The sequence below is a fragment of the Microtus oregoni genome, unplaced genomic scaffold (genome assembly GCF_018167655.1).
Source record: "Microtus oregoni isolate MIOR12 unplaced genomic scaffold, Mior012 000060F_ref0000265, whole genome shotgun sequence".
Lineage (NCBI taxonomy): Eukaryota > Metazoa > Chordata > Mammalia > Rodentia > Cricetidae > Microtus > Microtus oregoni.
The window spans coordinates 5,133,239-5,156,774 of NW_024543870.1; the positions used below are offsets into that span (position 1 = coordinate 5,133,239).

Here is a 23,536-nt window from a genome sequence, read left to right on the forward strand (position 1 = left end):
GAATAAGAAGGGGACACAGGTGCACAGTGGAATCTCATCTGCTATAACGAAAGCTGAAATCCACGGGACAGTATGACAAGAGGAGAACCACACCGCCTATATAAGCCCTAGCTTCTAGTGAGTGTGCATGTGTGTGCATGTGTGTACATACATGTGTCTGTATGCATGTCTGTGTGTAAGTGGATGTTAGTGCGAGAAGGGGTCAGGAAACTTAGAAATGACCCCATGAAAGGTCAAAGGGGGCTTTCATTCAGGGAGAGTACCGGGAAGGCAACAACACGTGCAACACGAAAGAGAAAGAAGAATTCTGGGACTGAAAGGTAAAAGTGGAGAACGTAGATGTGAAGGGGGAATAACCAAAACTAAATACGTATGAAAATGTCATAAGGAAATCTGCTACTGTGTAAGCTAACTGAAAACTAAAATGGAAAAGAGAAGGACAAGACCAAGAGAAGCAGCTCGCTGGTAGAGGAGTCGCCTGGTCTGTGCACAGCCCTGGTCTGAGTCCCAGCACAGAAAAATTAAATGTAGAAATGGAGCTGATATTAGGAGACCATAAGGTAAAGACTATATATGGGAATTCTTCAGATTCTTTTTGGTTACTGTTCTATTAAACCTTAAATTATTTCAAGATGAAGGCAGCTGAAGCAAAGCCAACATTCAGAAGTTTTCCGTATCACTCCACAGCACACACGCACATCCCCACACATCTTAAGACCTAGCAGAGAAGCTGTGCCTTCCACACAATCAAGGCTGCACGGGCTGTGTCTCTTCCTTCTCCATGGCATGGCTCCTCCTGACTGGACGGCTCCTAGTGGACTTCCTGACTGCACACTCCTTTCAGTCAAGATTCACACACCTGCAAAACAATCTGTCCCCTTACTGCTGCATGCAGCGTGGGGTGGCCAAACCTCCACTGGACTGTCACAGGGCAGTCCTGCAGATCACGACCCTGCCTCTTCAGCTGTGTGCCTCTCCCCAGAAACACACAGATCGCACTTCCACAATTATGCCCTGGGCTCTGCCGCCATCTTGCTCCAAAGCTCTCTTATACCTGGCGTGGCTGCGCTGAGGAATCCCTTCCTGCCCTTAAAGGCTTGCTTAGCTTTGCCTAGGCAGTACAGTATTCCTTGACAAGTTAGAGTTCACTGAGGGAACTGATCACACCACAGACACAAGCTGAATTACTCAGAATATAAAAAGTCCTCAAAGAGTACTCAAGAATACAAATAATTGTAAGTACACATACACACACGCAGAGAGCACACAGAAAAGAATGAAGACATTAAGAAGGCCCAATAAAGTTTTGCTGAAAAATGAAGAAAGATGAGACTATTTTTTAGATTGGAAGTCAAATACACATGGTCCCAAGGGAAATGGATTGTATCCACTTACTAAGTATTATGAGACATAACAAATCCTATACTTAACTTTTTATTCGATACAAATTTTATGTTTTAATTTCTATACTTTCATGGTGAAGGATAGTGCCTTAGGGATTCCATTGCTGTGGAAGCTCTTGGGTCACACTCCATTGCTGAGGGAAATCAAGGCAGGAACTCAAGGCAGGAACCTGGAGCAGACGCTAGAAGTGCTGCTTACTTAGCATGCTCCATTATAAAACCCAGGACCACCTGTCTAGAGGTGGCACCACCCACAATTGGCTGGGCCCTCCCCATCCATCACTAATTAAGTAAATATACCATAGGCTTGCCCATGGGCCAGTCCGGTAGAGATACTTTTTCAGTTGAGGTTCCCTCCTTCCAAATGACTCTAGCTTGTGTCAAGTCGACACAAAACTAGTCAGCACTGTTGCTCACGGGCTTTTAAATCATGAACTGAGACAGCAATTAATACTATAAGCAAAATGATATAAAACCGAAGGCAGTTCTACTTTGTATTTAAGAACAACAACCATCTGTTTGTCAAAGTGCTTTAAAAGATGTAGCTCCTGACTTTAAATTCAATTCTATTAAAAATCCAGTCCTGAATCCTACTGACTTGGTTTTAAAGCCAAACCCATTATGTACAGTCTGGTATCAGAGCAGCAGTCAAAGGGAGCATTATCAAAGTTAGCTGCCACTCTTTCCACCGCATGTAATACAGGGGAAAATGGAATTATTTCAGTCTTAAAGCAGACATTCTTAAGTTATTAGTGACACGATGATCCAAGTTAAAACTTCTCTGGGGGAAAAAAAATCCTGTAACACACAGTGTGTACTCCTATGTACAGAAGTTAGCCCTGTCCAGAGAGGTCTCATCCTCCTGGCATTTCTCAGCTTGCTGATGACCCGTATGCACTGACTCTTCTGTAACTTACGAGATTCATCTTTACCTCGTCCTCCCCTTGTGCTCCTATCAGAGCCAACACGACACTGAGCGTACCCTAAATGTCTTTGCTGGAGCACGGAAGGGACCAAGCCAGTCTCATTTCTCATTACGTCTGCCTCTCCCCACGGAATCCTGAGTTTTTACAACACAGACGAAACATGGTGAGTATAAGGCAAATAGCTGGGTTCTTCTGGAGAGGCTTTATTACATTTGTTTATTTGGGGGAAGAAGAGGGCTCATGCCACGGGGCATGCCCAGAAGTCAAAGGACAGCCTGAATAGAACACAGGTCCCCAGGCTCATGTGCTGAGCCCCACACGGGGTCCTTAGAGAAGTTCTAAGTGGCTAGTTTACTTCTCCTTCTGTAGGAATCACAGAAGTGTTTACAGTCCAGGACAAGCCTGGATGATTAGACTGCATGTGTCTAACACAGCAACAGGCCTTCCTGCAGTACCGTGAAACCTCAGACCCCTGGGCCTTCCTGCAGTACCGTGAAACCTCAGACCCTCCCTCAGGATTTGGATGTACAGAGACTGTCCAGACTCCACACACCAAGACAAAGTCAAACCATACGCCTGCCACAAAGATGGAGATCCAATCACAGCACAGAGATGTTGAAATGATATTGTAGATAGTACATATAATACATAGGAAGGGCTTGGATTCCATAAGAATACACACTAAAGAAAGCACACAGCATCTCTACAGTTGGAAAAACAGAAGCTGGCGAGCAGGATGACAGCAATCCAGTTAATGTCGCGTCATCTACCAAGCACGGTAGCAGGCCCTCGGCCTTGGCTTCTGTAAGAAACTGGAGACCTAATGTTTGATGAATGACTAATTCGAGGCAAGTTAGTATCATTTTATAATCCTACCTGCATCTCACCTACAGAGGTCATACACAAAGACCTGAGCTAAATATGCATGCCCAAAATAGAGAACTGGAACACCAGACTTCTTCCTCCGAGGAGAGGCACGGTCACAGAAGTTAATTGAATTCTTATCTGTTTTCCTATTTTTATCTCCATGTTCTCTATTGCCTGGCGGCTTTTCTCTGTCTTCCTCTGGCTTGCCCTTCTTTCCTTAGGCCTGAACCACTTTTACTACTAGAAGCCAAAGCCACCTGCCTACAGTTCTAACACAAGATCCTGCCACTCACCAACCCTGACCACTGCCAATTGCCAATTCCTTGTGTGCAACTAGACTCTTCATCTTAGAAGGCATATATGCTATTGTTTAGGACAGAAAGAAATCATAAGCAGATTAAGATTGTCTTGGAGTTGGACATGGTGTCACACATTCATAATCCTAGCACTTGGGGGCAGGAACAGGAGAATCAAGAGCTTAAGGCCTCTGGGCTGCAGAGTACACTGGAGGCTAGTCTATGTGACATGAGAAATGGTCTTTAAAAAATAGAAGACTATGACTTTCGTATGACACATAGTGATATAACCTCTAATCCAAGCAGCCAGGAGGATGAGGCAGGAAGAACCCAAGTAGAGGCTAGCCTGGGCTATCTGTCAACTCCAAGACAGCATGGTCTATAGGGTGGGTGAGTCCTGTGTCAAAATACATATCAAACAAGCAAAAAGGTAGTAGATTTCATTAAATAATATATAGAACTTTATAGTATCTGCTCTGCTCCTATATGTACCTTTTGAAAAACTCAAAAGAATTGAAACAAATCTTTAAAAAATTAGTATAGTATTTTATCATTTTTGAGTTGTGTAAAAACATCACGATGGTTATAATACTGACTGGCCACTTGATGGAATTTAGAATCACTATGGAAGCAAATCTCTGGGCATGTCTATATGGAAAAGCTTAGATCAGGTTAAATGGAGAGGGAAATCTCACCCAAATGCAAACAGGTCCTGGACGGCATGCAGAGGGCAAGTGGGCTAGGCAGTAGCATTCTGCCCTTGCACCTGAACAAAAGCAGCCTGGCCTTCCCACCATGACAGCTGGACCCTGCAACTGTAAGCCACACTTGTAATCCAACCACACACTCCCACCCCATGCCCCACACCCTCCGTAAGTGGTCTATGAAAGGTATTTTGCCATGGGAGCAAGAGAAACTAATGGGTATCTGATTTCACAAACCGCTGTTCTCTTTGCAAAGCAAACCCTATTTCATATAATGCTTCTACAAGGTAAGTATGCCATTGGCAGGATGTGTGTCTTGGTTTCCTTGCCTCTTTCTGGCTAAAAATATTCTGATCCAAGAGCCCTAACAAAGACAGAGTTTATTTTAGCTCACAGCTCGAGGTATGACATCATGGCGGGGCAGTCAAGGGGGCAGAGCTGGAAGCAGCTGTTAGCTCTGATGTCCCAACTGCGAACAGCGTGGGGTCAATGCACACTGCTGCTCAGCTTCCTGTCACCACTCTGACAGTCAAGGATCTAGGTCAGGGAATGCTGTCACCCACAAGGGACAGTGCTTCCCACCTCCATTTACATCATCAAGACAACCCCTACAGGCTTGCTTAGAAGCCTGTCTCCCAGGCGAGTCTAGATTCCATCAACCTGACAATACTGACCACAACAAAGCACAATAGAATGTCCAAGGCAAAAATGTTTAAGGCAAAAACTTTAAAAGAAAATTAAAGGCTGTAAGTGGAAGCATTGCAAGACAGAAGTTTTGAGCCGCACAAGCCACAGGTGCTCACTTATATTTTAGCCAGTCTCTACATCAGAGCTACAGAGGGAGTTTCCAACAGCTGTCAAAGCCCAGCACCATCTACACCAAATGAACCAGAATCCCAGGGTTTGAGCCCAGGCACAGGAACTAATCCAAGGCTCTAGAGCTGACTACAATGTATTCAAAATTACTGGCCATTTGGCACTAATACTTTATTAAAACAAAAACTGTCATTCAATCAAATGCCAATCTTTATCTAGTATTCCAGTGTTTAAATCCAATACTCAACAAACTAGACCCTCAGTGTGATGTTGTCACAGAGACTCTGAAGTATACTGTCAAGACGAACATCAGGCCGAGAAACTCTGCAAAGACAGTGTCACTGCATGGGTGTTTAAAAGAAGTGGAATGGTGTTCCTCCCAAGACAGTATGGAAGTATTTTTTCCTATTCCTCTTTCTGGGTACAACTGAACTAAAACAAGCATAGAAGTCAGTGAAAGGGACAGACAACAGTCTGTCTGGGCCCCATGAGACAAAGAACAATCTGAGTTCTATAGAGTTCCTGCTCCCTTCACTGCATCTCAGACTCAAAGGTGAAAGGCTTTATCAACCTGAAAACACCAAGAAAAGGGTTACAAACACAGCTGAAGCCTGTGGTCACAGACAAGGAAAGGCAAGGTAGCAGGGTAACAATCTTCTAGACAATAATTATGCTATTCTCCAGCCAAATAGGACAGGAAACATTGCACTCGGCCTCACCCCAACTGCAGGGTGATATCACAGAAGGCCACAAAGATCCAAGAGTCTCATCTTCCCCACATCCCACTAGCTCCACCCTTATGTATAGGCAGAACCCACGTGAGGACCACATCAGAATCCCATCAGAGACTTTAATGCAGCCTGAGTGCTGGGCATGATGGGACACAACTGTGGTGTCAGTAACTACAAGTCTGAGGGAAAGAGGTCACCGGGATCTAGGCTACACAGGGAGACCTTGTGGGGGGTCTGAAAGAAAATAGCCTCCAAAGGGAGCGGCACTATTACAAAGTGTGGGTTTATGAGAGTAGGTGTGGCCTTGTTGAAGGAAGTACATCACTGTGGGATAGCCTTCGAGGTCTCTGGTCAGAAGCGTCACCTCAGCTCCCTGGCATCCCTTTATACAAAAAGTCTGGATTGTTTGGCTCGGGGCTTCACCCCAGCTCCTAGCATAAGATCCCTCCCCTGGGAATTGCCTCAGTGCAAACTCCACCTCCGAGAAACAGTGACCCCCTCCCCAGGGAGGGTCAAGAAAGCCAGCAAAACAGTAACCCCTTCCCCAGGGAAGGTCAAGACCACTCCCACAGGATATTTAAACTGCCCCCCCCAGAATGAACACGTGGCCTCTGGGTTTCCAGTGGTCTCCTTCTCTCTCTTCCCCTCTCCATGCTTTCTCGGGGCCACCTGGGAGCACTCCATTAAACATGAGCATCTTTTAATTCAGTCTAATTTAGTTTGGTTGGGATTATTTGCGTCGGCGGAGAGGTTAGTCTAAGAAAGAATTTATCAGTCTTTTATGCTCAAGCTACTCCCAGTAAAACAGACCATTTCCTGTTACCTACAAACCAAAATGTAGGACACTCAGCTACTTCTCCAGCGCCATGTCTGCCTGCATATCACCATGTCGCACCGTGATGATAATGGACTAAATCTTTGAAAATGTAAGCCAGCCCAGTTTAATGCTTTTCCTTTATAAGAGTTGCCATGGTCATGGTCTCTTCACAGCAATCGAAATCCTAACTAAAACATACCTGGTCTCAAAAAACAAACAAAACTCCAACAATCAATCTTTAACATGGCTTAAAACAAACGAAAAAAAACAAAGTTTCAACAAAGAAAATCTTAACAAAAAAAAAAAAACAGAGAATGGAGCTAGCTCTTGTAGACCAGGCTGGCCTCGAACTCACAGAGATCCGCCTGCCTCTGCCTCCCTCCCAAGTGCTGGGATTAAAGGCATGCGCCATCACCGCCCGGCTAACAAAGAGAATCTTAACAAAGAAGCAAAGGCTCTACAAAGAACCGGAAGGGGAGCGGGACACAGTGGCACACACAAGTGTGCCTGTAATCCAAGAATTCTGGAGGCTGAGGAGGATCAGGAGCTTGAGGACAACTGGGATACACAGCAAGTTAAACAGCCTAACTAGTAATACCTTGTTTAAAAACAAGAGGGCGCCGATGAGGGGAAGGAGAGAAGTAAATGACAGCACCGAAAGGAAGCAGCTGAGGACCAGGGCTGGCTCACGGTTCAACATGGTGACTCTGGGACAGGTGAGACAGCCTGGTGAGATACGAGCACGCTGCATACAGCTCTAACTGGGAGAAAACAAGAGAACCCATCTCCGAGGATTCAAGACGCCAAAACGAAAAATATCCCTCGTCAGCCTGGTCCCAGAAGTCGGGAAGAGGGAGGCGGCAATAAAAACACACTAGGAGAACTCAGGATGCTTTTGATGTGGCAAGAGATAGATACACATGCCTGGGTTCAAGAAGTTAAGGGAAACCTAAAGAAGACAGAACCCAAAACCTCTGCCTCACGCTACAGCATAACAAATCTTCTGAAAACCAAGAACAAGGAATACATTCAGAGAAAAATGGGATCTTACCCGGTGTTCTGAAAAACAATTCAAATGGCAGCAGGCCTCTCTTCAGACACCACAGTAGGCAGAATATTTTTCAAATGCTGAAGGAAAAAAAATAGGTTGTCAACCCAAAAGCCTACACTCAACAAAAATATGCTGAGCTCAAGGGAAAAAAATAGATTCAGAGATGAAGGGATGCTGAAAAGAACTGTCAACAACAGACATGGTTTAAAAGAGATTGTGTTAACAAAAGAGGGAACCGTACCTTATGAGGAAAACAAAACCAAACCATTGGTGAATACACTCTTCTTGTCCTTGTGTTTGACAATTAAAGCAGAAAGGTTTACATATGGAAAACACTGAAAGCATGACGTGCTACTGGTGGGGAGGGTTCTGCACCACTGTTAGGAGGCAGGATCTCTCTGGTGGAAGTAAACACTAATCCCACCTCCAGTTCCTGCCTCTGTCTTCTGGTCCCCAGATATGAAGGGATAGCCAGGCTGAGGAATGCCCTTGCTGTCTGGAACTCCTCCAAGCCCTGCTGGAAGGACTGGAAATATGAACCTATAGCATGAATGGATCTTTCTTCCCCTAAGTCGATCTGCCAAAAGAAAGCAAAGGCTGAGAGGGACTCAGGAGGCGAGGCTTCCCTATCTCACCACAGTGGTAAGATGGTGACAAGTAACGAACTCTGACGACATCCAGAATGACCTGAGAGACAAAGCTCTCAGAGTGTCCATGAGGGAAAGCTCTAGGTTGGGTTTACTGAGGTAGAAAGCACACCCTTAAATGTGGGCATCGCCCTCCCATGGGCTGGGTCCAGGCCTGAATGAAAAGACATGAACTGAGTTGCCAAGCCTTCAGCCCTCTGATTCCTGACTGCAGATGCAATCTGACCAGCTAGGAACAGAAAACAAAACAAACAAAAAATACAGACTTCAGCCCTAACAGCAAACACAGTAATTGCAAATAATCCAAGTATATTGAAAGACAACAGAATAGTGCAAGAAGCATGCATGACCCAACTACAAGCTGCCTATAATGTGTGTAACAAACTATTTGTCGTACTGGGGACTGAATTCAGGGCCTCATGCACACTAGGCAACCACGCTATCACTGACCTATAGGCAGGCCTCATTTCCTTCTTCTTATTAGTTTGAGATCTAACTAATAAGATCTAAGCTGGCCTGGAACTTACTCTGTAGCTCACACAACACCTCAAACTTAGGATTCTGCCTCAGCCTCCTGAATAAACCAGATTATAGCACACACCACCTACCCCAACTTAAGCTCACCACAGAAGCGAGCTGAAAGGAAAAGAATGTAAAATGATTAATCACGTAACTAGTAGCCAAAGGAACAGTGAATGACCTCTAATAATATATAAACTTTGAAGCAATGAAAATATCAGACAGAGAAGCACATTACATAATGAAGGCTAATCCATCAAGATACAGCACCTGGGTGTGTCCAAGAAACAGCAACGCCGGAAAACACAAAGCAGGTAACCCACAGGTACAGCAGGAGACTCAACACTCAGCCTCCCTCCCTTTATTTCTCCCCTCAGACACCTTACTTCTTCTCCCTCACTCCTCCTCCCTACCACCATCTGTCACCCTGCCCTTGGCCCCTCAAAAGTTCATAAAACATAAAATCAACAACACAGAATCCAGCAGCCTCAGATTAATCATCAATTCCTAGTCAACATTTATGGAACCGTGTATCAAATAGCAGACTGCACTTTTCTGTGGACACTTGTAAAGTGTCCATGGACCACACCCCAAGATGGCCCCAGGCAACAGAGCAGGCCTTCCTAAACATCAACTAAAACCAGCCTGGATGCACACACACAGTGGGACCAAGCTAGAAATCAGGAACATTTACAGCCACTTCAAAAACAAGGAGCAGCTTTTAAATAATTCTCAGGAAGGCGGTGGCCAAAGGAAAGGGGTAAAGGTGAACTCACTGGGAAACATGGTCGGCCTTGATCCAACTCTGAGCTTATATGATGTAAGAACTGGGCCCCATTAGCAGATTCCACTGGTACACGTTTGTTGCTGGTTAGGAGGCGATGTTTGTAACTGAACAGGATACGGTGAGGGCTTTAGGTCAGGTTGTGTTGTTAGGAGAGCCATTAAGAGGCAGAAGACATTCTCATGCACAAGGTCCGAGTTCAATCCTCAGCACTGCCATTTAGGGTCTTCTGTTACTTGAATCACTGATCACGTGATACAGTCATGAAGATGCCCAGGGGGTGTTTCCGATGCCCCCCCCCATCAGCCTGTTCTAAGCACGCAAATGTCACCAGAGCACCTGCAGTGCTATAAATAGAATGCTTTGTCCCTTCAAAGTCCTAACCCTCAGAGTGAGGCCTTGGGCAATGGCCCCTTGTAGGTGACTAGGTTGTGAGGACAGGACTAGTACCCTCCTGAGAGAGATGTCCAAACCATGTGACCTACGGCCAGCCACAGAGGAAGCAAAGACAGAAAGACCTCAAGCTTAATGCCTTCCTGGACAGCAAAGCCAGCTCAAGGCCAGCCTTGGGGACTTGCAGACACTATCTCCTGTTTTAAAATGCAAAGAGGGCCAAGGGTACAGTTCAGATTAGGGCGATTGGCCTTGTGTGTGTAAGGCCTGTGCCACAAAAACAACAGAGATCCCAAAAAGCCCCTTGCTGCCTTCCTCCAGGCAAAGCCATGACAAGAACATGGCCATCTACAAATGACATCAGACACCAAACCTGACACTCACTGCCTTTATCTCGGACTTCCTTACCTTTAGAAGTATCCAAAATAAACCTGTTTTGTCCATAGCACACCCAGAATATAGCCTGGACAAACAAACTAGGTATAAACAGTCTGGACAGACAAGAGCAGATGTAAATTATAAAGTTTCTCTCCTACCAGTGTTCTTTTTTCTAAAATATCTGATCTCAAGGAAGTCTGAGGGAAAAACCACGATTCTGCTTAGATGACTCATACTGAGATATGAGGAACCACGAGCATGAATAGTCGCAAGGCACAGAAACAGTCTCACTCAAAGGACAACTGTGTGCAGTAACAACTGTGTGCAGCCGGCTGCTTAGCTCAGAGCCCCAGGGCCCGTCGCACCTCCAGCCCCGTCTCTAGCCCAGCAGTTCTAGTATTTCCTAACTCACGAAGCATTGATAGTAGCTTCCTTCTTGCTATACACCCAGATCCTGAAGGGGCTTTGCCACCTTTCCCATGGGGAGAAGACATCCCGTGGGCTCATACAAAGACAACCCAAGCCCCACCAACATTTGTAAAAGCTGTGTTTGTCTCCTCCTGTCCCTAAGTGCTCCAGGGCATCCGCGTAGATGTTATCGCCAGTCCCCAGGAGGCTGGAGTCTGTCTTCTCAAATTAAGAGAAAAAGACTTACATGACACTGGACTGCATTTTAAGGCAACTAAGAAAAATTCTGACTTCGGATGCAGCAGAGCCTGAAGAAGGCAATGGGCATTTCGTTCAGCTGAGCCGCTGGGTTTCAGAACAGTCTGAGATTCCACTGAGGTGATTACTCGCCTCCTGGTCTACCATCCCTTTCCTCTCCTCAGCACGGCAGCCACGTCTGTACCTGTGCTATCGCCTCTGAGTGCCGAGAATGTGTTCCTGTGTGCCGGAGTGTCCATCCTGTGAGGAGTAAGGAGGAGCACACATAATGTGCTAGGCTTACCTCACAGACTCTCCAACACAAGAGGCAAAGGCAGAGACAGCAAAGGACTGGTGGTCATGCCAACTCCAGCCAGCTGAGAACTAACCAGCCCACCTGCCAGCTCATCAGGAGAAAGCCCGTTCTGTGTTAGCACTCCAGGCTGTGCCCGAGCACCACTACTTGTGAGCACAGTGGGTGGGGTGGTACACTGTGGCAGGCACGCAGAATAGAGCTGCTCTCCTCATCACCAGGCAGAAAAGAGGGTTCCAAGGCCCCTTTGGGATTTACCTCCAATGACACACACACACAAAAAAAAAACCACCAGACCTCTATGCTTCCTACCACCTCTCAGTATCACCAAGCTGGGGGCTCCAGCTTCTCTCACAACACATGGGCCTTTGGCGGATCTGTTAGAGCCAAGCTCTGTCCCCCAAGGTCTAGGGCTGAAGAGCTGAAGAAGGAAACACAAGGGGAGAGCAGGTTCTGTCTGCTCTTGTTTTTAAGCAATAGGAAGGAGGGGAGGAAGGCAACGGAACGTGGCGGGGCAGAGGGCAGATTAGTGAAGATGCTACTGAACAGTGGAAATATCAGATACTGCTGGCTGGCAGTGGTCAGGCACGCTGGAGAACATGACTGAGAAGGAAAACTTCTACAAGTTGCTGTTCCTGCTAATCACTGTTACATATGCAAACAGCTTTTGTTTCATGCCTGATTATTATGCAAAATAGATCTGCATGTTATAAATTATGTCAGGCTGATGTGTTTTGAGCTTTATGTAACCACCAACTGTGCTTCCAGCCATCTCTTGGCAGCTTCCTTCTTGGTCAATTACAAAGCTACAAGGCAGCAGAACCACTCCTAAAACTCGAAGCATTCCAAGTCACCAAGCCGGTCGGTTCAGGGGTTCAGGAGGTCAGCATTTAGAATTCCGATGCTCAGCTGGTCTGCCCTGCAACCACAGTATTTTAGTCTTTCCCCAGCTATTACTCACCTCAGCAGTGCTCCACACTTCCCAACTAACGGAGAACAAATGAGTTCTGAACAGGCAACATCCAAACCAAAGCTTTTGCTTGCTTGGTGGCTTGTTTGTCTGAGACAGGGTCTCACTACATAGCCCACTACTAGTAACTCACTAGGCTTCTCTGGCATCCCTTGAACTCCTGCCTCTGTCTCTCAAGTGCTAGGATTATAGGCATAAGCAAATACTAAACTCTTTTAAGTAGCTCACTTGGAAGAGATGTTAAAATTACCAATGGCTAGACAAAGATCAAATAATATGGTTTCGAAATTAACACTGGAAACAGCGCTCTTCTCAGTTATCCTTGGTCAATATGCAAACTTCTCCATGGAGGGAAAACTCAGCAACATCTCCAAAGATCAGAACTGCAAGTACCAAGAATCTCGCAATGGCTAACCTTGGTTGTCTACTTGACTATATCCAGAATCAACCATGACACAAGTCACCACGACAATGCTGTAAGGATTTTCCTTAACCAGATTATACGAAGCTAGAAGACCCAACCCAACTCTAGGCCGTGGCAGCCCACGTGGAAGGACATGAGGAACTCCTTTTTGCCTGTGCATTCGCACCCTCAACGGCAAGGTCATCTGTCCTGTTGCTGTGCACTCTTCCCACATGTCGGAATCAACTTCTTTGGGATTCCCACACAGGCTGCAGACCAGCAGCTCTCCACCCAGGAACCCTCTAGGCTCTGAGCACTAGAATGGGACTGTTAGTCACCCAGTGTCATGCACTGAGTAACGATGACACAGCCGTGGCTGCCCAGACTGCATCCTGTAAAGTACCCTAACAATCCCCTTTGGATGCCGATCTTCATTCTGGTCCTTTAAGGAACCTCCTAAGGTACTAGAGACCCAAGACCCAGTTCCTAGGACTGCTCGGACATGCACCTTCCCTCTCCATCACCTGTGAAAGAACAAAAAGTGAACGACTACAGTATATTCTAACAAGCGAACAGTAACGTTTTAATAATGATCAGCATGCATGTAGCATCAGAGTCACACCAGATGCTTCCCAAGGCATCTCACCCAGGTCCTCATTCAGTCCTCCTACAGATCTTAAAGGTGGGTGTCAGGGGAAAGAAACCCAAGATCACATTGTGGGGCAGCGCTAGGGTCTGGACAGAGCTGATCAAGCTCCAAAACCCAGTCTTAATCACTATAGCTTACTAAAGCACCCGAGTGTCTGTTATAAGGTAGGGTTATATAAAATTAGTGGCAGGCTTAACTACAGAAATACCAAGATTTGTTAAAGACATACAGCCATAGCACTGCTGTGAGCATGAGGAAGGTCTCTCTCTCTCTCTCTCTCTCTCTCTCTCACACACACACACACACACACACACACACACACACACACAAATTCAGGGCTGTTCTGGGGTATTCTAATAGAATATTTCACTGGCACTTCTCAAAACTCTTAGGGTCATCCAAGTACACAAGCTGAGCCGAGAGAAAAGCTGTAATGCAGTCTAGTATTCTACCCTGGAACAGATGAGGGACAGTTAGAAACCAGTGACGGCCAAATAAAGCCCGGCCTTTAGTCACCAGTTACCAAAACCACCAGCGTGGTTTTGGTTTTGACTATCTTCCATTCTAAAAAAAAGGCAGGGGAAACTGAAACCAGATAAGGGGCATGAGGGGAATCCCTTGGATAATACATCTAAAACCATTCCAGAACAAGGGGCTGGGAGAAGCTCAGGGTCGGAGCACTGACTCACAAGAGGCAAGGCGTACACTTATCTTGTAGGAGGGGCTGAGTTTGATCCCCAGCACCAAACATAATCAATATCTCTCTCTCTCTCTCTCTCTCTAATACACACACAGAAAAAGGAGGAGGAAGAGGAAGAAGAGGAGGCGGAGAGAGAAGAAACAACCAAAAGAGGACCCAGTGTAGCTCAAAGGCAGCCTGGGCAACATGGCAAGGCTTGTCTCAAAAACAAACAAACAAACAAACAAAAAAAAAAAACAAACCAGTAATCCACGTGCAGTGGCTCACACCCTCAATCCTCAGAGGCAAAGGCATGGGGGATTAGGAGTTTAATGTCATCTTCAGAGGGAGGTAAGAGGAGAGTTTGGGCGGGGGAGAACAAAGCTCTTCATGTACTGGCATGAGACAAACAGAAGTCAAGGTTCAGACAGTGTGGGCACAGGGACTGCGGTGTCTTCTACGTCACAGGGGTAAGAAAGCACACGTGTAGAAAACGGGTGCTTCCGGGAGGGCCCACGATCCTCAGCCTGGCCGCTTCCCAGAGGAAAGGGTTCAAGGAAGGAGACTAAACGTCGGCCTTCGCCACGTGTCTGCCTGCCTCTTATAAACGGCAATGAATGCATGCACTACCCATTTACATCACGACTAGCTTTTTATAATAAAATCACTTGGACTAAGATCAACTGTGAAAACAATGTAGCAAGTGGGAGAAATTCTAAATCAAAATTCAGAAATTAAGTTTCCTCCACTGTCTACTGAGACTTTCCCCACCAACACCACTTCTCCTTAAATGTACTTGGATCCTAGCTGGGTGGGGCTGCTTGCCAGTCCAGCACACTGTCAGCTTCTTCGTCAAACTGGCCTCTCTCCCTGAAAAATCTAAACTTAAAAGCCACCCACCTATTGTGTTTTTTAGCATGCTGTGTATCTTACCTACACCAGGGACAGCAAGTACCAACACTCATGCCGCCAGGACTCCCACCCATGACAACAAGCAGGGTGGGACCACAGCAGCTTGCCCCCGAGATCCAGCTGCTGCCTCCACCATGGCCCACGGAACAAAATCTGGTCCCCTCTGTATTCACCACATCTGGTCCCCGCTGCATGGGTCTGTCTGCCTTCCTGTCATCCTCCTGGACTTCCTGTGCATGTATTTATACCACATTCTGCTCTGCAATGGACTAAGGATATAAGAATGCAGGTCAGGCAATGGTGGCGCACGCCTTTAATCCAACGCTTCAGCCGCAGAGACAGGCAGATCTCTGTGAGTTCAAGGACAGACTAATCTACAGCATGAGTTCCAGGACAGGACAGGCTCCAAAGCTACAGGGAAACCCTGTTTGCTGAGACAAAGGCTAGAAGTTGTCCAGCATTAAGACCTACTGGGCCTCCCCATGGTGGGTTTCAAATCCAGGTTTGGCTTTCAGAGCCAGTCTAAGAGTTTGGGCACCCAGTCCACAGAGAACAATTCTTGAAAGAGACTTAGTATATAAAGCAAAGTAATCTCTGAGATAACCAAGACAGACACATAGTCACATCTTCAAAAGGTGGCATTGTTCCTGTCAGTGTTCCTCAGGAGACCGTGACTCTTTACCAAAGCCCAACTCAATACGTGGATTTTACAAAGAGCAAACAGACCTGTCTGTCCTTGAACTTAGCGTCTTCATTCCTTGTTTCCCAATTAAATGATAAGCTCTATGAAGACAAGATCTACCTCTTCTAACTCCTACCCTTAGTTCCAATGTGCTATTATTGTTGTTGTTGTAGAAGGAGGAGGAGGAGGAGGAGGAGGAGGAGGAGGAGGACAACAACACATGATCATTACCACAATGAAGAGGACGATGAGGAGGACCACAACACTTCACTCAATGTAAGTGGAAGTCTACATGATGCAATCTGAGCTCACCCTGACAAAAGTGCTCTCTAAACAATGCAAGTTCCACTCCCATTAAATAGCTGAGGCCTCCATAGAGTTTCCCAACCCTTTTGTGGGATTACTGGGCATCAATTTCATTTGTGATCTTCCAATACCATTTTTAGTTTTGCATATCCCTAACTCAAAGCTTGCCAAGATATCCAATCAATGAATCTGAAAGAGGAGCAAACACTCTAGCAATCCCTATTAAAGGAAAAACAATATCACCATCTTTCAAGAATATAATCAATAGCTCTTTACAAACCAGCGGACAAGGGCAGGCTCCGTTCTAAATGACCCTGCATGTTCAGAGAAGATGGAATTCTAATGCAGATCTTCTCAACTCCGTTCCAAGGAGCTGCAGCTTCTGCACATCCTCAACTGTCAGGAGCTGTCCTGTCCAGGTCTCACATATATACTTACCCCACTGTCCCCGTAGGACCCACCCCAGCCCCCTACCTGAGCAAACTGAAAATAAAATGAGTACTAAGTAATAAATTATGTAGGTGAAACCATCACGAGCAAAACAAAGTATTAGGGGGGAAAAAAGACCACTCCTAAGCACAGACATTAGGACACATTAACAATCCTCTATCTGTATTTTATTCATGGAAATCATTAATAAATAAGTAGTCTCCTTCAACCCTGGATGGGCTTTCTGTACATCAGTATTTCAGTCTCTCCTTCGACCCTGGATGGGCTTTCTGCACATCAGTATTTCAGTCTCTCCTTAGACCCTGGATGGGCTTTCTGTACATCAGTATTTCAGTTTCCAGGACATTCCACTTAACTCCCTGTATCCCTGCCCCAGAGGGGACTGCTGTCGTGAATGACAGGACCTGGCTAGGCACTGACGGGCGGGGAAGAGACCAGCTCTCTTCCTCAGAATTGGAGGATGTGGGTGACATGTCCAAAGAAAATGTGACAAAGACTACACCTCCGACGTGGACCTACAGTTCATCTTACTGACCCAAGCAACTCGAATGTCTTTCACTCATTACTGATTTAAAAAAAAAAAAAGATTGACATATTCAAATGCCAACACAATGCTCACTTGCCTGAAATCAAACATCACAGGTAACAGATAACAGATACTATAAGGCTAACCCAGGCTTGCACACTCTACTGTTTTCCCTACTAGCCTGCCTCCAAAGACTCAAGTGTTTGGAGAGAACTAGCTGCCAAAATTAAAGCCTAAAGAGCCTAAGAGTTTTATAAAACCCCAGCCAAATACCATCACTCCATCCCCTTCCGTGTTCTTACTAAACTCAACCATAACCTTAACAGCCACAGTAACAAGTTACATTGAAAGGCACGCGGAAGTTTATTACTAGAAAACGTTTGATTTTTTTCCTTTTTCACTTCAGTTTTGACTTGGGGGTGAGGGACAACATCTGCTCTGGTGATTTGTGGAGGTCACAGACAACTAGTAGGAACTGGTTCTCCCAGGTCTCAGGGATCAAACTTTCTACATCAGGCATGGCATCAAACAAATCTTACTACCCCCCACCCGTCTTTTCGCTTCCCATGAGGCAGGGTTTCATGTATGCCAGGCTAGCCTCAAGTTCTTCCTACTGCCAAGGACTGAACTTCTGATCTTTATGCCTCTACCTCCCAAGTACCAGTATTCCAGGATGTGCGACCACTCCTGGTTTATGTAGTGCTCAGTCCAGGGGCGTCAAGCATGTTAGGCGCAAACTCTCCCAACTAAACTGTACCTTCAGTCCTTTTCATTCCTATCGCAGGCAACTAACTACTTGGCTTTCTCATATATGACCACATATCTCAGTTAAGACTTCCAGACCCTGTGGGTAGAAAATATTGAACTCTGAGAAGACAGTGGGAGTCTGGAGGGGTAGGAAGCTCACCTACGATCCACAGCCAGTCAGCAGGCATGGAGGACTTTACGTTACCATTCTCTGTGAGAAAGGCCACTCTGACCCTACATATACTGACTTAGTTAATCATCTACCTCCATCAACTCATAAAGTGTAACAGGAAGCAAGTGCTGAAAACTGATAGCCCAAAAACAATGGGAACATCAGAAAGGTCATCTCAGAGCACCCTGCTCCCCATAGGTGTCAGGTGATAGCTAGCTAACTCACACTGACAGGACAGACAGGCACCTGCAGCTGTCCCAGCGCTCAGCAACAGGGAAAGTGTCTCGCTAATCTCTGAAGGCCCTGTTTAATCTGGACACCAAAACCAGGCAGGGCAAACTGAGAGGGGAACATAATTATCATGTTCATCGTTTGTGACTACAGATGCAGCAGTCTTGACGTGTTCAAATGAAAAGCAGAAGATACATGGATGATGATCCCATCTGTGCAAGAAAAGCTGCCTGTGAATGCATGGCTGTGCATGTGTATAGCGGGTCACGTGGATGTGTGTTTAAGCACACACACAAGTGCAAAGATACAGGTACAGAAATGTGAGTGACAGTGTTCACAGTTGATGCCCGAGGCAGGAGAGCCTGCAGGGGTAAAGGGGTAAAGAGACTGGACGGGGAAAGGAGACAGATGCTCAGCATCTACTCTGTATCCCCATCATTCTTTCAGTTTTTGTAACTGGCAAGTCCCATGTCTGATAAGTAAAAATATAAATTAAAAGCAGAGCCCAGAGATTCTTTTCCTAGAGCTGCTCTAGTTAGTAGAGCAAACTCTAATTATTTTATTCAGAGAGGCTCTTTGCTCATTCATCAGACACCCATGGTCCAGCTACTATATGTGTCTATTGAGTTAAGTTGGAAAACGAGCATGCTAGTCACCATGTTCTTAAACAGACCTGTGACTTCCATAAGACATGGTACTGAGAGAATTAACTTCAAATTTTTATCCATTCCAGATAACATATATACTATATGTTATGGTCCCTACCTAGCTTCTAAGCAGTTGAGAATTCTTCACACGTGAGAACTTTTAGGGGTGCATAAAGGCTGGAATAAGAACCAATACTTCAAAGTGAAACTGCACCCTCCAAAACAAAATTTAATTCCAGTTTAGCCCACAGAAACGAATTGTATTTTGCACAAAACTGCACAATCACTCTAGTCTTAGAGGGAATAAATTAACGGGAAAACAGAAGCCACTGAATGTAGAGGCTACCTGTCTGGGAGCCTGAACACAGGGCTCTGGGATCAGGTGGGCACGAAGAAGCAGATACTAGACATTCCATGACCCTGGTTCTCCACCTGAAATAAGGAAACCACGCCCTCCCTCCATTAGGATGAAAAAAATCTACCTATTTTTTAGAAGCATGGTAAAATCTGGTAGCAAAACAGAATGCTCATACACTTGCTTCCTTTCATCTGGTTTAATGTTTCCCCCCAGTTTTGCCATTTATTAACCAAGCAAAACATAATTCTGCACGCCTCACCAAGTAAAAGAATGCAGGAAGTAAAGTCAAAAAACACAAGTCCACATTAAGACCCTGTCTCCAACTGTAAGGCTTAAAAAACAAGCAGATCAGAGAATCTTTCTACACCTACCAGGAAACTACATAAAATCTACCTTCTAGCATGACTTAGAAATCAAATATGAAAATACCCGTGAAGACAAACTCTAAACATGTCTCCAAAGAAAATACACAAATACCAAGAGAAACAAAAAGGCGAGATGTAAATAAAACCCGCACCACTTGGCAACCATTAGGCTGGAGAGGACTCATCACGAAGACAAACATAACCAGTGGAAAAAGCAGGAGCCTCGGGTACGGAGGGGAAGCTCAGCTGGTAAGGTGCCTACACTTGCAAGGCTCTGAGCGTCATCACCGACAGCACATCAACATAAATACACAGTAGAACCTGCATGCACTGGTGATGAGACTGCCCATGCATAGAAGCTTTGCAACGGTTCTCCAAAACACAATTGTCACCATGTGACCAAATATTCCACACAGAGGTATAGTCCCAAGAGAAATGAAATATGTTCATAAGATATTTGAGAATGAGTATGCACTGAAGTATTAAACAAAATGGTAGAAGCGAATGCAACCCAAACGTGCATCCGTTGAAATGAACAACTGTGGTATATCCACACAACGGAATATTATTCTCCCATAAAAATAGCAATGCTATGGTATGAACACTGACGGCAAGCTACGTGAGAGGCACTGAGGACCACACAGTGCATAATTCCATTCATGGCATGTCCAGAAAAGGCAAATCCAGAGGCACGGACATGAAGTAGTGTCTGACTAACGACTGTGACAATTACACAATCTTGTTAATATGCACATACTACGGAACCTTACGATGTAAGGGTAAATTTTATGGCATGAAAAATATCTCAAACAAGGCTACACAGAAACTAAGTTTCTGCTCCTTTTTCTTAAAAGATAGCCTGCTTTTCTATTCTAAGTAGGTTTTAGTTACTGTGAGACAGGAACTAACCAAACCAACTTGGGAGGAGAGGATTTCCTTCACAAGTTAGAGTCCAGCACGGAGAAGCCAGGGCAGGAATTCAGGGCAGGACCTGAAGCAGAGGCCGTGGAGGAGTGCTGCTTCCTGGCTTGCTTCCCAGTTTGCTTTATTACATAAGCCAAGACCACCTGCCCACAGTCAACTGGGCCCTCTCTCATCAACCAGTAACCTAGGAAACACCCCAGACGTACCTCCAGTAGGCCAATCTGATAAGAAGCAATTCATTAATTGTGACTCCCTCTTCCCAGGTAAGTCCAGTTGACAAACACCAGCTCACTAAGTTAAAGGCCTACTTTTCCCAAGATATTACTCCTGTTTGCCTGCATGAGCTAAAACAGTTTTCTGAAGTTAGATATTACACGAGTGGTGTTTTTGATAACGTGAACTTATTCCAAAGAAACTGTACAAATCAGATTAATCGCCTATAATCTTACTCTCTAAAAAAAAATCAACTTTATAGACTGTGTTTGTTCTAAGGAAATCCTTATAGAATACGTACATACACGCATATCTGTGTATGTATATATATGATCAAAATTGCATTTTGATTTTATATATATATATATATATCAAAATGCAGGTTTTTTTTTAACTTTTCAGACACATCATTAGTAAGAGGGCCTGTATAAAATACCTCCTTTAGGTACCTGTCAATCAACTGAAACCCGGTAGACCCAACTTTTCTGCTGCATGTTCTGCATGTATTTTGAGACTCCTAGGTCTACCACTGCACCCTATTCTCTCCCGTGGACTATTTCAGTGCTCATTCACAGTGGCTGAAATGCGGGTAAACTCTTTAAACGTGCAGAGTAGGGCCAGTTGCTAAGGTTAAGTTTCATCTGGAATGTCTGAATACATATTTAGCAAACCGATTTCCTGGAATTCGAGATACAAAAACAATCAATAGAGAAGTGTAAATGCTTTGCAATTCCTTTGGAGTCTTTTGCTGTTTGTCACAGGGTAAAGGCAGCCACCAAGTTCTAGCCACAAAAAGTATTATGTGTAAAGGCTTCCTGGTTCTAGAACAAAGAAAGTATTTTATTGCCTAAAGCAAAAGGAAGATATTTTCCTTCTATTTAGTATTGTTACACTAAAATAGCATACTAATGAAACCAGCGAGGTGTGACAAGACCCAAGGCTTGTAAACAAAGATAAATTGTTCTTTATTGAGATTTCTTCCTGGATGGGGAGTAAATCCATCCCACTAAGAAAATAAAATTGATCCAACCAAAGAAAACCACATGGATTTTCCACCCTGGGGTACCCCGGGTGCCAATTTTAATGTGAGAGCTTGTCAAACTACTGGCAGGCATATGGAGGGCTATGCTGGACTCATACACAACCTGAAGACGGCTAGGACCTGTCAAACAGCAGCTGCCGAGTGATCCCCACAGCAGCGCTCCCAACTTCTCTGGCTCAGGGCCACGTGTGAGAGGATGTCAAAGCTGGGATAGCCACGGGGCTGTCAGTGTCTGCACGCCCCTGCCTCAGACAGGGTGAATCCCACCATCCCCTCCAGAGCTAGGCAGACCGCAGCTCTCTTTCCTTCCAGAGGACACTGTCCCCGCACCCTGGCCAAGTACCTCGGGCCTCCCTTTGTGGCCCTCTAGGGCTGGAGGCAGTGGCCCGCCCGCAGGCCCCGAGGAAGCCGAGTCCTACGGGCGACCCCTGAGCACGGGCCCTGCAGCCCGCGTCCCGCACTGGCTGCCACCGGCGCACACAAAGGAGCGGGCCGGGACGCAGAGACGCAGGGGCTTGCCCGGGATGCCCGCACGCAAGGCAGGAGTGGGGGGAGACGACCCTATGAATCCAGGCTGACACTCAAACCTGTTGCTGGATTCGGGGCCCGGGGACCCCGCCAGGACGCGGGCGCGACGGGTGCGGGCCGAGGCCGAGGCGGCGGGAGCGGGGAGGGCCCGCGGGGCTCGCACCTCGGGCGCTTTGTCTGCGGCGGGCGCGGACCGGCCGGCCGGCGGCGTGGAATGGAAGGAGGGGGAGGCCGCGCCCGGCCTTCCGCCCGCGCCACGAGCGTCCCTGTCCCGCGTGGCCTGCGCCTCCCTCGCCCCGCGCGGCCGCACTCACCTGGCTGGCGCGGGCCGGGCTGGCGGGCGCTGGGGACGACGCGGGGACGCCGGCGCGGCGGGCGGAGAGCTGGGCGAGGCGGGAGGGAGGCGGGCCGGGGGCGGAGCGGCCCGGGCGGCGGGCCCGCGGCAAATCGCTGCCCGGCCCTCCGTGCGTCAGGCTGGGGGGCGGCGGCGCGGGTGGCCCGGCCACCTCCCGGCACCCGCGGCCCGGCCCTGTCCGCGCGACCTCGCGTGCGCCCGTGGCGGCGGCGCGGAGACCCCGCCCGGCACGGAAGGGGGCGGGGCGCCTGGGATTGACGTCCTGTGGTCCCCACCGGGAGGAGCCCGGCCGCGTGGGTGGTGGAAGCAGCCCCGGCCGGGGGTCAGGAAGTGTGGCTGGAGCTGGAGTAGCCCTGACACCTTGTTTCCTCCTGTTTCATCCACCTCCCCCATCTCGTGGTCTCCGTGGTCCCCCTTGGTCTAATGTGATCCCTGTGTGCTGGGATGCCGGTGGTCCCTTATATACCCAAGGTGGGACGCTGGAAGGGAAAGGGTTGCTGGAAGGGCTGGGTGGGATTGCAGACTTTTGTTTGGCTCTGGAGATCTTTCCATTGGATGATCCAAAATTCACAAATGGGGCTTTCTCATGATTGCTTCAGAGTCTTCTTTCTCATTTTATTGCACAAGTCACTTTTAGGTCATTTCCTGAATTCAATTCAAAATAGTCATCCACTCAAAACCGCAGTGGCCACATGGTCCCAATTCCAGGCCTTCCCTAGCTCTCACACTACCACCCCAGTATCCCCATCTCAGCTGATAAACGCTTTCCATTCCAAATAACACCCAGCCTTTTCTGTTAAAGCTCTCTGGCTGAAAACCTGAGAGAGATTTCGTCCTCTTAATTCTAGGGGACCGATCTGTATCTACTGCTACTTGGCATAAGAAGACCTGCTTTTTTCCACGCTGAGGGCCACAGCCTTCTAGATTCACTTCTGCTTGAGTTCCAAGTAACTGCCGACAAACACTCCAGAAACGGAGCCCAGCCCTGTGTCTAAAATCCTCAAAGGTTGCATCGGGCAATACACAAGCCCATTTAGAACCTGATTCCTCTACCGCTTCAACTCAAGTGTCTCTCCTTCCAGGCCCA

The 23,536-nt window shown here is 46.7% G+C and overlaps 1 protein-coding gene across 8 annotated transcripts in view; it reads right to left on the reverse strand.

Annotated features, from left to right (window-relative positions):
• Positions 1–22,694, reverse strand: part of Sestd1 (SEC14 and spectrin domain containing 1) — a 94,955-nt gene extending 72,261 nt beyond the window's left edge. For 3 of the 8 annotated variants that reach the window (XM_041639684.1, XM_041639689.1, XM_041639681.1), the window contains exon 1: positions 22,409–22,694. The gene's annotated coding sequence lies outside the window, so the exon portion shown is untranslated. Of the gene's footprint in view, positions 1–7,611; positions 7,689–11,281; positions 11,300–22,153; positions 22,237–22,257; positions 22,306–22,408 lie in introns of those variants that run through there. The other 5 variants (XM_041639682.1, XM_041639686.1, XM_041639687.1 and 2 more) reach the window with 5 other exon arrangements.
• Between the last annotated feature and the right edge of the window lie 842 nt (positions 22,695–23,536).